The 13,612-nt window shown below is 42.5% G+C and overlaps 1 protein-coding gene across 7 annotated transcripts in view; it reads right to left on the minus strand.

The window, feature by feature from the left end:
- Positions 1–12,995, minus strand: part of LOC140492505 (GRB10-interacting GYF protein 2-like) — a 96,246-nt gene extending 83,251 nt beyond the window's left edge. For all 7 annotated transcript variants that reach the window (XM_072591413.1, XM_072591412.1, XM_072591416.1 and 4 more), the window contains exons 1-3: positions 12,866–12,995; positions 9,127–9,206; positions 8,212–8,373 (exon numbers count right to left, since the gene is read on the minus strand). The gene's annotated coding sequence lies outside the window, so the exon portion shown is untranslated. The remainder of the gene's footprint in view (positions 1–8,211; positions 8,374–9,126; positions 9,207–12,865) is intronic.
- Positions 12,996–13,612: the final 617 nt, after the last annotated feature.

A 13,612-nucleotide genomic window follows, 5' to 3' on the forward strand; every position in this document is an offset into this window, starting at 1 on the left:
GCTGTCAGCTGTCTGGAACATACCCTACTGGAGATCATCCCATTTCATGTTGGCCAAACACCAAACATGACAGCCATTCCAAAGTTAAAAATATATACGAGCCATGTCGCTTCCTGAGTGACTGTTGAATAATGAGATCATGCATTACTTTATATGAATCTTGAAGCTACATCTTAAGGTCTGTCCATGGCAAAGCACTGCTGTCACAACTGCCATTTCCGAACTTCTCAGCACATACCTAAAACAACTGACACTTCGGAATTTGCAACCGACGTGTGCTTAGCAGTTGTATGTTTCGACCTGCCTCGACAATGTGTTTGTCACCTATGCGGCCACAGAACCTTTTAATAGAACAGAATGGTTTCCCAATTAGCTTGGAAATTTGATCCAAGTTTCTGGTTTCTTGAGTTTTATACATCAAGATATCCCACTGTTTCATCCCTATCCGGTCATACCCGCTGATCAGAATTTCAGCAGGTGTCTAGAATTATGCTTAACTGTTACCTCTCCAGTGAGGAATAACCTGGTGAGACTTGCTGTCGCATTCACTCCCAAGGCATAGCCACTGACCATGATACATGGTAAGGGTTGCTGATTTTTATGGAGCCGAGCTGTTGGCAGCATGGGAACAATGAAGCAAAAAGAAAATCTCGTCATCACCCCACCCTCTGCCCGCAGTAGAGATGGTTCATGTTGTAATGGCTGTCTGGGAAAGGAATTGGCTTCCTACATAATCACTGATCCATTCTGACTTCTCCAGATCAGTGCAACAACATGCAATTGGAATGCTACTTTTATACCAAGATTTTGGTATAAAATCTTGGGAGGGCAAGTACAAAGGTTAAGCAGGGTTCCACAGCCTTCTGTCAAAGAGTTACTAGGTGAGGACAGTATTTGGTGCCACCTAGCTAATATGGTTAAGCAACCTGTAACATCAATTGCTCCAAATCACAAAAGAAGTTTTGCCATTTGAGCAAGGTATCAAAACAAAATCAAACAAGAAATTGATAGAACTTGCAGTTATACCTTAAGGTAATATAATGGTTCCAAGATTCTTCACAAGAGTGCTTCCTGCTAAAGTTTGACACTGAGTCACAAAGACAGTTAAACGCTTAATCAAAAAGGCAGGTTCGCAAGGAGCAACTTAAAGGAAGGAGATAGCCAGTAAGATTTAAGGACAGAGTTTCAGAGTGAAGGGCCTTGGTAAACTGAAGGCACGGCAGCAATGGAGGAGTGAGGGGCCAGAGTTGGAGGAACATAGCAAACCTGGCAGATTCCAGAGTACCAGGTTTTGTATGCAGGGAGCCATGGTGAAAAGAAGGGCAAGTAGTAAAAAATAACGAGGAATAGAAATAGGTTATTCAGTTCCTGAAACCGATTCCGCCATTCAATGAGATCATGGCTGATCTATGACCTAACGCCATACATCTTCCTTTGGCCCATATCCCTTAATACCTTTGCCTAACCAACACTTCAGATTTAAAGCTAACCCACTTAGCAACAACTGCTGTTTGGAAGAGTTCCAAACCTCTACCACCATTTGTGTGTTGTGCCTCCTAACATCTCTCGAACAGTCTGACTCTTGAACCTAAAACTATGCCCCCTAGTTCTAGAAACCCCAACTTGTGGAAACAGTATTTTTATCTAAGTGTCTTTGCCTTTTAATACCTTGTAGACTTTGATCAATTGACCCCTTAAAAATCTTCTAAATTCAAGAGAAAATAAGCCTAATTTATATAACAGCATGAAGTGAGGTACTGCCAGAACAGATTGAATGTGAGCTTTTTGGGGGGGGGGGGGGGGGGGGGGTGCCCAAGAAAGGAGAGGCTGTGGACAGAGACAGTGGCCGAGGAAGATGGCTAAACAGGATCTGGTACCAATTAGCCAAAGTTAGTGGAACTTTAAATGAGATCGGGTTTTGGCTGGTCAGTAAAAAGTGCAAAAGATTCGAAGTTATTCTAGGATATGCAATAAGAAAAAGATTGAACTTGACAGAATAAAAGGCCAGACAGTATGATATCCACAGTGCATGTTTTAGTGTGGCATTCAGCCACGTAGCTGAAAGTTAGCTCTCTGGTAATGAGCCCATTTCCTTCTCTCTAAAATAAAGTCAACAATGTTTCGGGATGAACAGCATGTATTTTACTGATCAAACTTTAAGATTTCTGACTCTTCTCCAGCACTGAGGTTTTCTGCAGTTCAGGGGAAATCTTTTAAAAATGCTTCTCTCCTGCAAAGCTGACAGTTAACAGATAGAAGCCACTAGGCACAGAAGAACTTGAAGCTCATTCCAAGAGCTTAGTGACGTCTGCAAGGGATCAGAATACTCAATTATGGAAGGCACTGTTAGTGCACAGTTGGGCGATGCTGCAGAGAGCTGGAATCCTCAGCCAGGAATTATATCCAGAGGGGGATAACGAACATACTGCATGTACAGTCTAGCTACTCACACCTAGCTATTGCTTGTGAGTCATTCATCAGCTTAAACGTCAAACAAAAAGCAACAGTGCAACAGCCAAGCTGTTCCATTTTATATTTTTTTTAAAAATCCTTTCCCATCACAAATAACTTGAGTCTACATATCTGAGAATAAATCTGCCACCTTCGGAAAGGTGATTAGACTGAGGGCCCATGCTCCTTGTTCACACGAATGTAAAAGGTCTGAAACGAGTGAAGAAACACTCATGTCCTAGCCAACAGTTACCATTAGACCAATAACACAGATGGGCTTAACTGATCTTGCTGCAGTTTATGATACTAGGCTATGGACCAAGTACAAGAAAATGAGATTAGAATAGTTAAGTAGCTGCTTTTGATTGGCACAGAGCTGATGAGCTGAAGGGACTTTTTTCTGAGCTATAAACTACTATGACAAGGCCAATCACACCTTGCCTGCCACGACTGCTTAGATTTTGAAAAGCAGTTAACGCAAACGCACATTTGTTTTTTGGGGGAACGTCTGCTGAGGAGAGGATGACCAAACGCACAGGCAACTAAAGCACAATCTTTCAGCGATGACGACTTCTGGCACGAGAATGGAGGCCATTCCAAATACAAATGCCTTGCTCATTCTTGGAATGTTATACAACACCTCTGGCCTGAAGATCCGCATGCACCGAGTTCAGTAAGATACTTCCTCCCAAGATCAACCCCACAGGATTCTGAACTCTGAAAAACGTTCGATGGGATGTTTCCAGAAGCAGCCTAAAATTCTGGGCTTCAAAAAAATCACTATTTTGCAGTGTAATTGTCACCTGTCTCTCTGCTACTACAATATAATATTCATTTGCACATAAACAGGATTAATTTTAGCCTTGACAAAATGGCTGCAGGCCTTGAAAATGTGGCATAATTCTGCTCAATGGAAGACTACTGCTAAATAGGGTTACTGTCAGCCCTAAAGAAGCCATACCTGATTCAACCTCAGCATGGAGGGAATGAGAAATTATTGCAGGGCTCAATGTTGTAGATACAGGAGGAATATTTCTGCTGACTGGGACAGGAGTCAATCATGGGCAGGCCATAAGGGACTGGGATGTGTATGAGCACTTGAAATGTCATAACATTCATAACTATAGGCCATGTCCTGGAAAGTGGGATTAGTGTAGATAGGTCAGTGAAGACTTGATGGGCAAAGGACCTGTTTTGTGCTGTATAACTTAGATTGAGTAAGAATTTCTTCAGTTAGACACTCGTGAATCTTTGAAATTCCCCAGCCCAATGGAGTGTGAAGGTTCAGTCATTGGGTATGTTCAATACAGAGATCCATAGATTTTTACATATTAAAATATCAAAGGATAATACTGATGAAGCAAAAATCAATCTGCCACAGTAAAGTGCTTTGAAACTATTGGAAGACCAATCTCCAAATTTTACATTGATTTGGCAAAGGGTTAAATGGCCTTCAAAATGCTTAATTCAAGCAGTGGTTTTGTACCATACAAGGATGTTGCATTTCTATTCCCACCAATAGCAAAGGTGATCATTAAACCATGTTAAACACTGACTGTTTTAGACAGACCCAACTGCTCAATCAGCAGGCGAAGTTACCGTAGCTACTTAATCTGTAGTCACTCTGTCAAGTTACAGTTTACAATAACATGGCTGGCAAAAGAACTTTTGGCATAAAAATTGACCTCTGAAACAAGACAGATGAGCTGAAGACAACCCAGTGGTGCACTTGCCTACTTTGTGCACTGACATTGACTTTGAGGCAATATTAGCAGCAATTAGTAGAACAGCCAAAGAGAAACCAACAAGGAAAGCAACCTAAAGGCATTTCTACTGCTTTTGGAATGCCAACGTAAAAGATCCTGATTAGTGCATCCCTTTCTGGGCCAAAACACAGGCAACTGGCCAAAGTAGTAGGTAGGTCTGATTTTAATGTCGAAGAAGAGAGGCTTCACAGACAGAAACCTAGGCACAATTTAACTCAAGATGCCAAAACAACTGACAGAAACATGACCAAGTGAGAAAGGTATAAAACCTGGATCCATATTTAATTGTGACAGTATGTGAAAAGAAATCAGTTAATGAACCCGAAACATTATCTCTGATTTCCCTTCACAGATTTTGCTGGACCTACTGAACTTTTCTGGCATTTTCTGCTTTTGCACCTGGGTGACTGCTGACCAGGGTAAGAGTGTTCTTAAAGAACTGGACTGTCAAAGTCAATCAGAACCATACCTCAATTGAAGCACTTATGTTGCTCTCCTGTCACTGTTCCACCCAGGTTTCTTTAGGATATCTGGGCATTCTTATGGTTGAATTTGAAAACATGGGAGAAAGAAACACGCAGAAACAGGGAACATTGCTGTCAGCCGACAAGTACCGTTGGATCTCCCTTTGGTAACAAGGAATGGGTGTACGAGCAGATGAGTGCTCAAAAAAGACACAGATTATAGACTGACAAATGCCTCATCAGGCAACTGCTGGTTTGATTCAACTTCATTCAAGAGTTGCAGAGTGGTGTGGCAATGGTAGTCCTGCATTAATCCACATTGCTGGTTTATGCTCATGTGCTTCATTCCCTCGACTAGCTGCACAAAACAAAACAGCTCCACATGCTGCCAAGATTTGCTCAGGATGTTGCAGGTTTGCCAATATCCTTCATGGAAGACATACCACCTACAGAGTCTGGTCTATATAAAAAATACCACTAAGGAAAGTTTACTTGGTCATATGCACACTGCTGTTTATGGAGGCTTGCTGTGCATATACTAATTGCTGCATTTACCACATTACAACAATGACAATACTTCTAAAGAGTTTCACTGGCTCACTTTAGGACACCCTGAAGTTTGAAAGGATCTAGATAAAATACAAGTACTATACTTTAAACCTTATGAATAGAAAAAATTAATGATTAAGCACTAACATTGACAGCTTCTGTTTAAAACAAAAGAATTTCAAAAACAAGTCAAAGCTTTGTAGCAGCTATAGCCAGGGAAACCACTACCTGCAAGCTCCCATTTGAGTTCTTTCACCACCACTGGGCCAAAATCTTGGACCTCTTTTCCCAACAGCACTATGGGGTGTACCTATACCACACAGGTCACAGAGGTTTCAGACTGTGGCCCTCTTCCATGTCTACCAGGGCAACTGGGTGAATCTTTGCCAATGATTCACCAAATGAAAAAAAATTTAAAAGACTATTAAACCTCCCAGTTTCTCAAGTTTCACGATGGTTGCAATTTCAGCTGAAGACAAGGCACGAGAGGTACATTCTCTCAGGTAAAGGGATGACATGAAAAAAAAATTAGCAAGCCTCTATGATTCAAAAGATGGGGAGTCAGCTGTCTACATTATACAGGAACTGCTTTGTCTGTTAACAACAAGCATTTGTAAGGCTTTCATCTAAATGTATCTGCATTCATTTTCATAAATACATCTGAGATGTATTTGTGTCTGTGTGTATAGATCTGAGGGTGCACCCACCGCTCAGTACCTTAACTGAGGTATGCAAACCACATGCGTTATCAATTGGACCACTCAAACATCTAACCATACACTGTCCTCTTCTGTGCTTCACCAATACTTTCCAAATCAGACCAAGCAGTATCAAAGTCAGGTTGTCCATTCATTATCCCCCTGCATTAATGAGGCCATCAACATTACCAAGCAGCTCCCCGGGCTTTTTTAAAAAAAAACCACCCTCAATCCATGCCTCATTGGCATTCCCGTTGCCCTGTCAAATGGAGAAGGGATAAGGCAGTGGAAAATATTACCTGAGAATGGAGGGCTTTCAGAAGAGACATGGCCAATTAAATAAAGAGAAAACAAAGTAACATGGCAACATGGTAAAGGAGGGAGCAATGAAATTAGTTGAGTAGCTCTTGCAGACAGCCTAAACAGATGTGGGCCAAACAGCCTTCTATACTATCATGGAAACAGATCAGCATGAAAAAACACTAAGTTGTCACATCCCCAAACTGGCTTGAACAACATTTTCCAACGCCTGCAACCTTTCCATAAGGCCATAAGACATAGGAGTGGAAGTAAGGCCATTCGGCCCATCTAGCCCACTCCGCCATTCAATCATGGCTGATGGGCATTTCAACTCCACTTTCCCGCATTCTCCCCGTAGCCCTTAATTCCTTGTGACATCAAGAATTTATCAATCTCTGCCTTGAAGACATTTAGCGTCCCGGCCTCCACTGCACTCTGCGGCAATGAATTCCAAAGGCCCACCACACTCTGGCTGAAGAAATGTCTCCGCATTTCTGTTCTGAATTTACCCCCTCTAATTCTAAGGCTGTGTCCACGGGTCCTAGTCTCCTCGCCTAACGGAAACAATTTCCTAGCATCCACCCTTTCCAAGCCATGTATTATCTTTCATTTTAACCTTGTTTTGAATTAGCTTGATTTTGAAACAGAAATTAACTCAATTACGAATCCTTTAACAATCAAAATACCAAATGAGGCTGTATAAAAGAGTAATAACGTGTTTTAAATTGGAAGGCCAAACAATTTAAAAACCACATGAGCCAAGAGTTGCAGCTCGGTAACCATCTAATCTGTTGAATAAGTGAGGTTGCTCAACTCCCAGCATTTCATACTTTTATAAGCCTGGGGTACATTCTAAATGAGGGTCAACCATAATGTTTCTGAAGACACAAGATTAGATTTATGAAGTAACTTCATAGTTAAAAATGTATTTATTTTGCAATAAGAAACTGCAATTTATTCTCAGCTTTCCCTGCCCTAGCAGGGAAGTTAGTTGCTGTCTTCTCATTCGCTACCATCATTTCATCTTTTTTCTAACTGTACTGGCTCCTGCTCCAAATCAATGTCTACTTGAATGAAAAGAACGCAGAGAGAAAAAAAAATCAAAAGATAATCTGGAACTAACAGTCTAATGATGACCACGAATCCATTGTTGTTTAATGGAAAAACCCATCTGATTCACTAATTTCCTTTAGGGAAAGAAACTGCCAAGTTTACCTGGTCTGGTCTATATGCGACTCCAGAACCACAGCAATGTAGTTGGCATTTAAACTACCCTGTGGGCAATTAGGACGGACAATAAATGCTTTTTGACTGAAGATAAGTGTCTAGCAACAAAGACAGGTGCCGGATAGGCACATGAAATAGGATTGGAGTGGTAGGCAAGTTGCCATCCCCTCACACAACTCCTAACCCATCTCGAGCCAACTCAAACTTCAGTCATGCGTCCTGTACATTTGCTTAGTCACAGGGTACTTAGGCTGCATCGTTAACCAAAGTAATATACTTACATCATGCTTAGTTGGAACAGAGAGAAAGCAATGACTTTGGAAAGAGGGACCATTTTAATCAACAAAAAAGACTATGGAAATTATGTCTGTGAATCTGCCAGGAGTAATGGGTGCCCAATCATGCACTTGTAGTTAGAACAAGTCATTCTTCAGGTGACAACTTTCTACTCAAACATAGATGACAGCTTCAGGGCACCATTCCTTACTCCAACCCATAAAAATTACCGTGGGATCTTCCTGCAATACACAGCTCAATGGCAGACTGGAACATTACAGAATGGGAGATGGTGGGCTTCAAGGTTCTCACGCCACACAGGGGCAATCTTAAAACTTGTAGAACTGGCTTAATAAATTGGAAATGCAAGATAGTGGTTTACAGGCAGTGGAATGATTAGAGCACTGCAAATAAAGACTTATTCCTTTGCCAGATTTGACAGCGTGGAAATCAGCAAATGGCTCTATTGCTTCTACTTACGTGTCTGAAGTTAATGCTTTAGTTCAGATATTGGTGGGGACAGCGTCTGACTCGAAGTCGAGCGCTGGCAGCCATAGAGACTAGGGCATCAGAAAGCTGTGGGTATCAACTCCGTGTCCTTTCTCGTTTCTGTCAGGACAGTATCCTAGACGTGAATCAAACCTTTAAGGGAATGTGAAAATCAGTCATGCAGAACAGTGGAGGTTAAAATATATTAATATGCAAAATGCTGTGCGTACACAAACAGTGTTTGCATTTCAAGAGTAGACGTAACAACCTCAGGACACTCTTAAGGTGATGAATTACTTGAGTAGCAGCACCTGTTGGAAACATGGCTGCCAACAACAACACAACTGTGGCCAGTAATTGTTTTTTTGTCATGTTGTTAAAGGGTTAAATGTTGGCCAGGACATTAGGGAGTACTTCCACAATCATCTTTAAAATACCAGTCTCGATGGGTCGAATGGCCTAATTTCTGCTCCCATGGTCTTATGGGATCTTCATTTCAAGATGGAGTAGACAGTTTTAACATCTTGACGAAGACAGCACCTAACAGTGCAGCACAGAGTACTGCACAGAACTGGCAGCCTACATTTTTGCACTCAAGTCCGTGAACCCACAAACTTTTGACACAAATAGAAAATGCTAACCACTGAGCCACAGATTTCCTTACTGAAAAGCTTATGTTCTGAGGAGAAGGAGAGAGATCAAAAGGTGATAGATTGTTGGAGGAGTTCCATCATTACTTCAGGCTCTTAAAAGCACTCACGCCAAACACAGACCCCAGGCTCAGAAAGACAAGCCTCCCAAATTCAAGTGGACAAAATACAAACATTTCACACACTTGCCCCCGCCACAACACTGAAGAAATAATTTAGGTTTCACAGTACGAATTTAGGAAGAAGCTTTACTTACTGCAATACAGCTAAAAATATATCTTTGTAGAGAATTATTCTGATGACCTGATGTCTCACCACCACCTAAGAGAAATAGATCTGTAAAGAGAGGAGGAAAGGAAGTGTTAGAAACCTTTTCTAGAATAACAGTGCAACCACCAGTCTCATCGTTAGGATCTCTTATTAAAATCTTGAACACATTTGCCTTCTAAAAGTGCCAAATCATGGAAGGTACAAATACACAAAGGATTCTTGTAACTTAAACGCATGGCAATTACCAGACAGAATAGAGGGACATCAAACCTTAGTCATTCAACCATGAAGGACTATTACTGCCAAACTTAATTCTATTCTACCCGGGTCACTGAATTATAATTGCAAAGATTTACTTATAGCACAGCAACAGTCCAATTGGCATTTCAGTCTAACAGCTCCTTCCAGCTACTTCTTCATCGCATACTATACAAAACCTCCTATTACTTTCTCCGTCCTGTGTTTAGGAGTTTCCTCTTCAATGTATTGATAATATTCAGCTTAAGCTTTCCCTTTGAAAGAGAGTTCCACATTCCATTCAGTGAACTATCTCCTTTCATTAGTGACCATCTACGGCTCCCAGCCATGACGCCTCAGCAAGTTGAATAGTCTTCCCAACATTAACCCCATTGAGGCTCCTCTTAACCATAGTCTACTCTAGATATAATCAGAAGCAGAAAATTTGGCTAATATGCCCTTCTTGGAAGAAATAAATGCAGATCTACTTCTGCAATCAGCTCTCAAAACAATCAAGGTACCAGACAGAGGCATTCACGATTTGGATGGATCAGGGCACTAGTGAGAACTTACACAGTGGAGCAGCACGTTAATCAGGCTGTGCTCACATGAAGTTCTAAACTTAAGCCAGCCACGACAAGGCTGCCTGTACTCTTGCAACCGCACCAGCAGTCGAGAATTAGTGCACCCGGCTGACACGAAAAGAAAATCAGGTTTAAAATGGAGAAAATAAAATTTGATGATAGTGTGTCAGTCAATCACACTAATTTTCAACCACCCATCAGTAAGTGTTTAATCACAGCTACGTCAAGATGACAACCCAAATGACTGCCAAGCACTTGAAGGCAAAGGAGATGGGAAATAAGGCAAAGGAGATGGGAAATATGGCAACAGTACTCAGTATACAACTGTCACATGCCTCCAAGCAGCTTGGTGAGCTGGACTAGCAGCAGAAATATGTTACCTATTCAGGGAAGCAATGACATTTGCAAGAATTAAAAAAAAAGTGGGATATGGAGTATATGTTACTTCTCAGATATTGTTACTATCACTGATCCAACCAAGGGGCATATTCATATTTATTACAGCTGTAGCTTCAATTTTGGAATACAACACAACCGTAAAGCATGCTGCATTACGCAGAAATTGGTTTCAAACAAAGGGCAACTGGTTACTTCAGTCATTCTAACTAGCTGATGTGTAGGGATATTTAAAAAAGGAGACACTCATAACAAAACAGAGTAAATGCATGAAGGATGATACACAACTATGTGAATGGTACAAAATTTCGCCCTAATCAGGTGAAATTTATAACTTCAGCCAGAACATCAATGATCGACTCTGGTGGCTCTGTGTTGAACAAGGGAGAGAAAAACCAGGCCCTTCACCACAAGATAGTCTACACTGGGAAATGCATACATCAACAGTAGGATACAATGTGAACATGACAGCCTGTTAAGTTCACAGGAACAACAAATGCTACCTCACCACAGTAATAAAAGCAAAGTACTGCAGCTGTTGCCTATCTGAAATAAAAACATATTGCCAGAGAAACTCAGCATGCTCAGCAGCATCTAAAGGGGACTGTTTTGGACTGAAAACATTAAATGTATTGCTCCTACCATAGTTGCAGACAGAGCTGCTGGATCTCTCCAGCACTATTTATCATACCATGGTCCTGTTAGTTACACAGAAATATACAGCACAGATCCCTGTGTTCGTAGATAATTGAATGAGCAGTAGAGAAATTATCAGTACTGCAATTATGAAGGCAAGAACCTCAGCCCTCAACATGTGCTTCTAGTTTTTTTGTTGACAAAGAATTAAAGTGAACTCCTCAAATAAACTCTTATGTACACATATGCAATACATATAACTGCTGCACACATTACAGTAAAATATTATTTTCATATCAGATCTCCAACATACATGGAACCAAAATTTTGGGTGTCATGCACATGAAAGTGCATCAGTGCTGGTGATACACCTAAAGCAATAAATACAAGCACCAGACGACAATCCAACCTTGACAAGTGGACCATGTTCACATCACTACTGGTTAAACATAGGTACAAGTCAATGCTACATATCTAAAACAAAAACAAACAAATGAATAACAGGCAAAATGATTTTTTCACAATCATTCAGAACCACAAGAAATTACTGCAGTTGCATATGTAAAATCTATTCAGCCAACAATTTAGGAACTTAGAAATTTTCATAAATTCATATTACAAATACTGAAGCAAAACTTAAAATGTACAACATATTCTTTAATAGAGTGCCAAAAAAATTAAGACAGCAGAACAGAACTCAGTTGTAAACAATCACCATATGCAGCATTCAAATGTAAGATTCAAAGATAAAATAAGATTTTAAAACCTGACCATAACAAACAACTGCAAGGGGAGTAGACATCTTTATTCCTTTATCAGTAGCAAAGCGTGCAACAGGGCCCACTCAAGCCAGGTTCAATCCTTTTCAACTGTTTCAAGTTCTCAATGCACAAATGTTTACCTCTTACAAGAAAAGATCATTGCACTCAACCTTTCCACTTTTTTGGGAGGGGGAAGAGGGAACAGGAGATTAAGTCACACAAGTGTGCAACTTATAAACACAAACCAACCTTTTTCCAAAAAAAACAAACCACAACTCAGTTAGATCTAACCTGAGCATTAAGAGAAACAGCCATACATACAGGCACTGCTTCTTTATGGGGGTGGTGGAATCTAAGGTCATGGCTTGTTGGGAAGCTAACCTCAAATTTTCAGATCTAGTATTTTATTTTTTTTAAAAAAAAACTCGACTTATTTTTATGGAACACTCAACGTCTTGTTTATTTCGGTGCATCCCACATGGAGGCCAAATAACTAAAACCGTCATTATGATTGGAGGGGGCGTGGGAAGCAGCTTTTTGGGGGAGGGAGGAAGAGGTGAAATTATTGAGAGAAAAAAAATAAATGAAAATCCGGCAGTTAACTTAAGTCAAAAAAAAAGTCATAAGGCCTGTCACTCCCAAACAAATTCCCTTAATGCCACGTCTGTTGTTATATCACCTCCTCCCCCTTTTCAGGGCTGAACTGGGAGGGTTTTAACACGACTTGAGGTTATTTATGTTTTACTTTGCAAAGAAGAAACACGATTTTGGTCAGTACAGGTAGGGTTTGAAGATTTCCCCCCCCCTTTGGACTTAAAGAGTTTCCAGGAACGGGTTTTCCTTCTATCCCAACCACCGTGATGCACGGGGCCTTGCCTGCCTGCATCCCAGCCTCCTATTTCTCTCACCGGCCCCACTCTAGGTAGGCCTCAGAGCCGGGGCCTTGCCCTAGGAGCCAGCCTCGGTCACTCGAAGGCCTCCCCCCCCCCGGGGGTTTGAAGATAGAGTGGGGGGGGGGAACGCTCCAAACGAGCGCGGGGCTGGGAAGCCGGTCTCACATGCCGTGGGCTGGAAGCTGCAACGGTCGCGAGAGCCCTCGCCTCGCCGTTACCTCCGGTGAATCAGGAAAGTCCGTCTCCGCCTCTCACTCGCCGCCGTCGCTGCGGATTCTCCGCCGATTCTAAGATGGCCGCCGCGCAGTGCGTCACGTGACCACCCCCTTCCCCGACGCTCAGCGGGCCCCGGCGTTGCCCGGATGTCGACGGGCGGGGCCTGCTCTCTTTCTCCACCCACCCCACCCCCGCCCCGGAGGGGGAACCACGTGCCGCGCGGGAAACAAAACAGTGGCTTGCTCCGCTCCCCTCCCCCAAAACAGGTACCTGTCCTCACCCTCAACGGGCGTCAGGCCCCTCCCTCAGAAACGTACCGCGCCCCGAGGCTCAGGCCTCTCCCCTCACACTGACCCCGCCCACAAACGTTCAGGCTCCCCAAAAACACTCAAACCCCGCCCCTAATTCACGCTGACTCTGCCCCAAAATCACTCAGAGAAAAACAAACAGAGCCCCGCCCCCTTAACCGTTCAAACCCCGCCCCAGACCTTAAGACCACGCCCTAAAACACGGAGACCCCGCCTCCAACGCGCATCCAAAGCCCGCCCTCACAAACACTCGGACCACCCATCAACAAATACGTAGACTCCGCCCCCACACATTCTCAGGCACGCCCCGCGAGGAAACACAGACTCCGCCCACAACCACTCAGACCCCGCCCCAAAAACACACAGACCCCCCCCCATCTCAAAACACTCAGAGCACACCCCAATACCCTCAGGCACCGCCCCCACCTACTCAGACCCCGC

This window comes from Chiloscyllium punctatum, chromosome 21, assembly GCF_047496795.1.
Source record: "Chiloscyllium punctatum isolate Juve2018m chromosome 21, sChiPun1.3, whole genome shotgun sequence".
Classification (NCBI taxonomy): domain Eukaryota; kingdom Metazoa; phylum Chordata; class Chondrichthyes; order Orectolobiformes; family Hemiscylliidae; genus Chiloscyllium; species Chiloscyllium punctatum.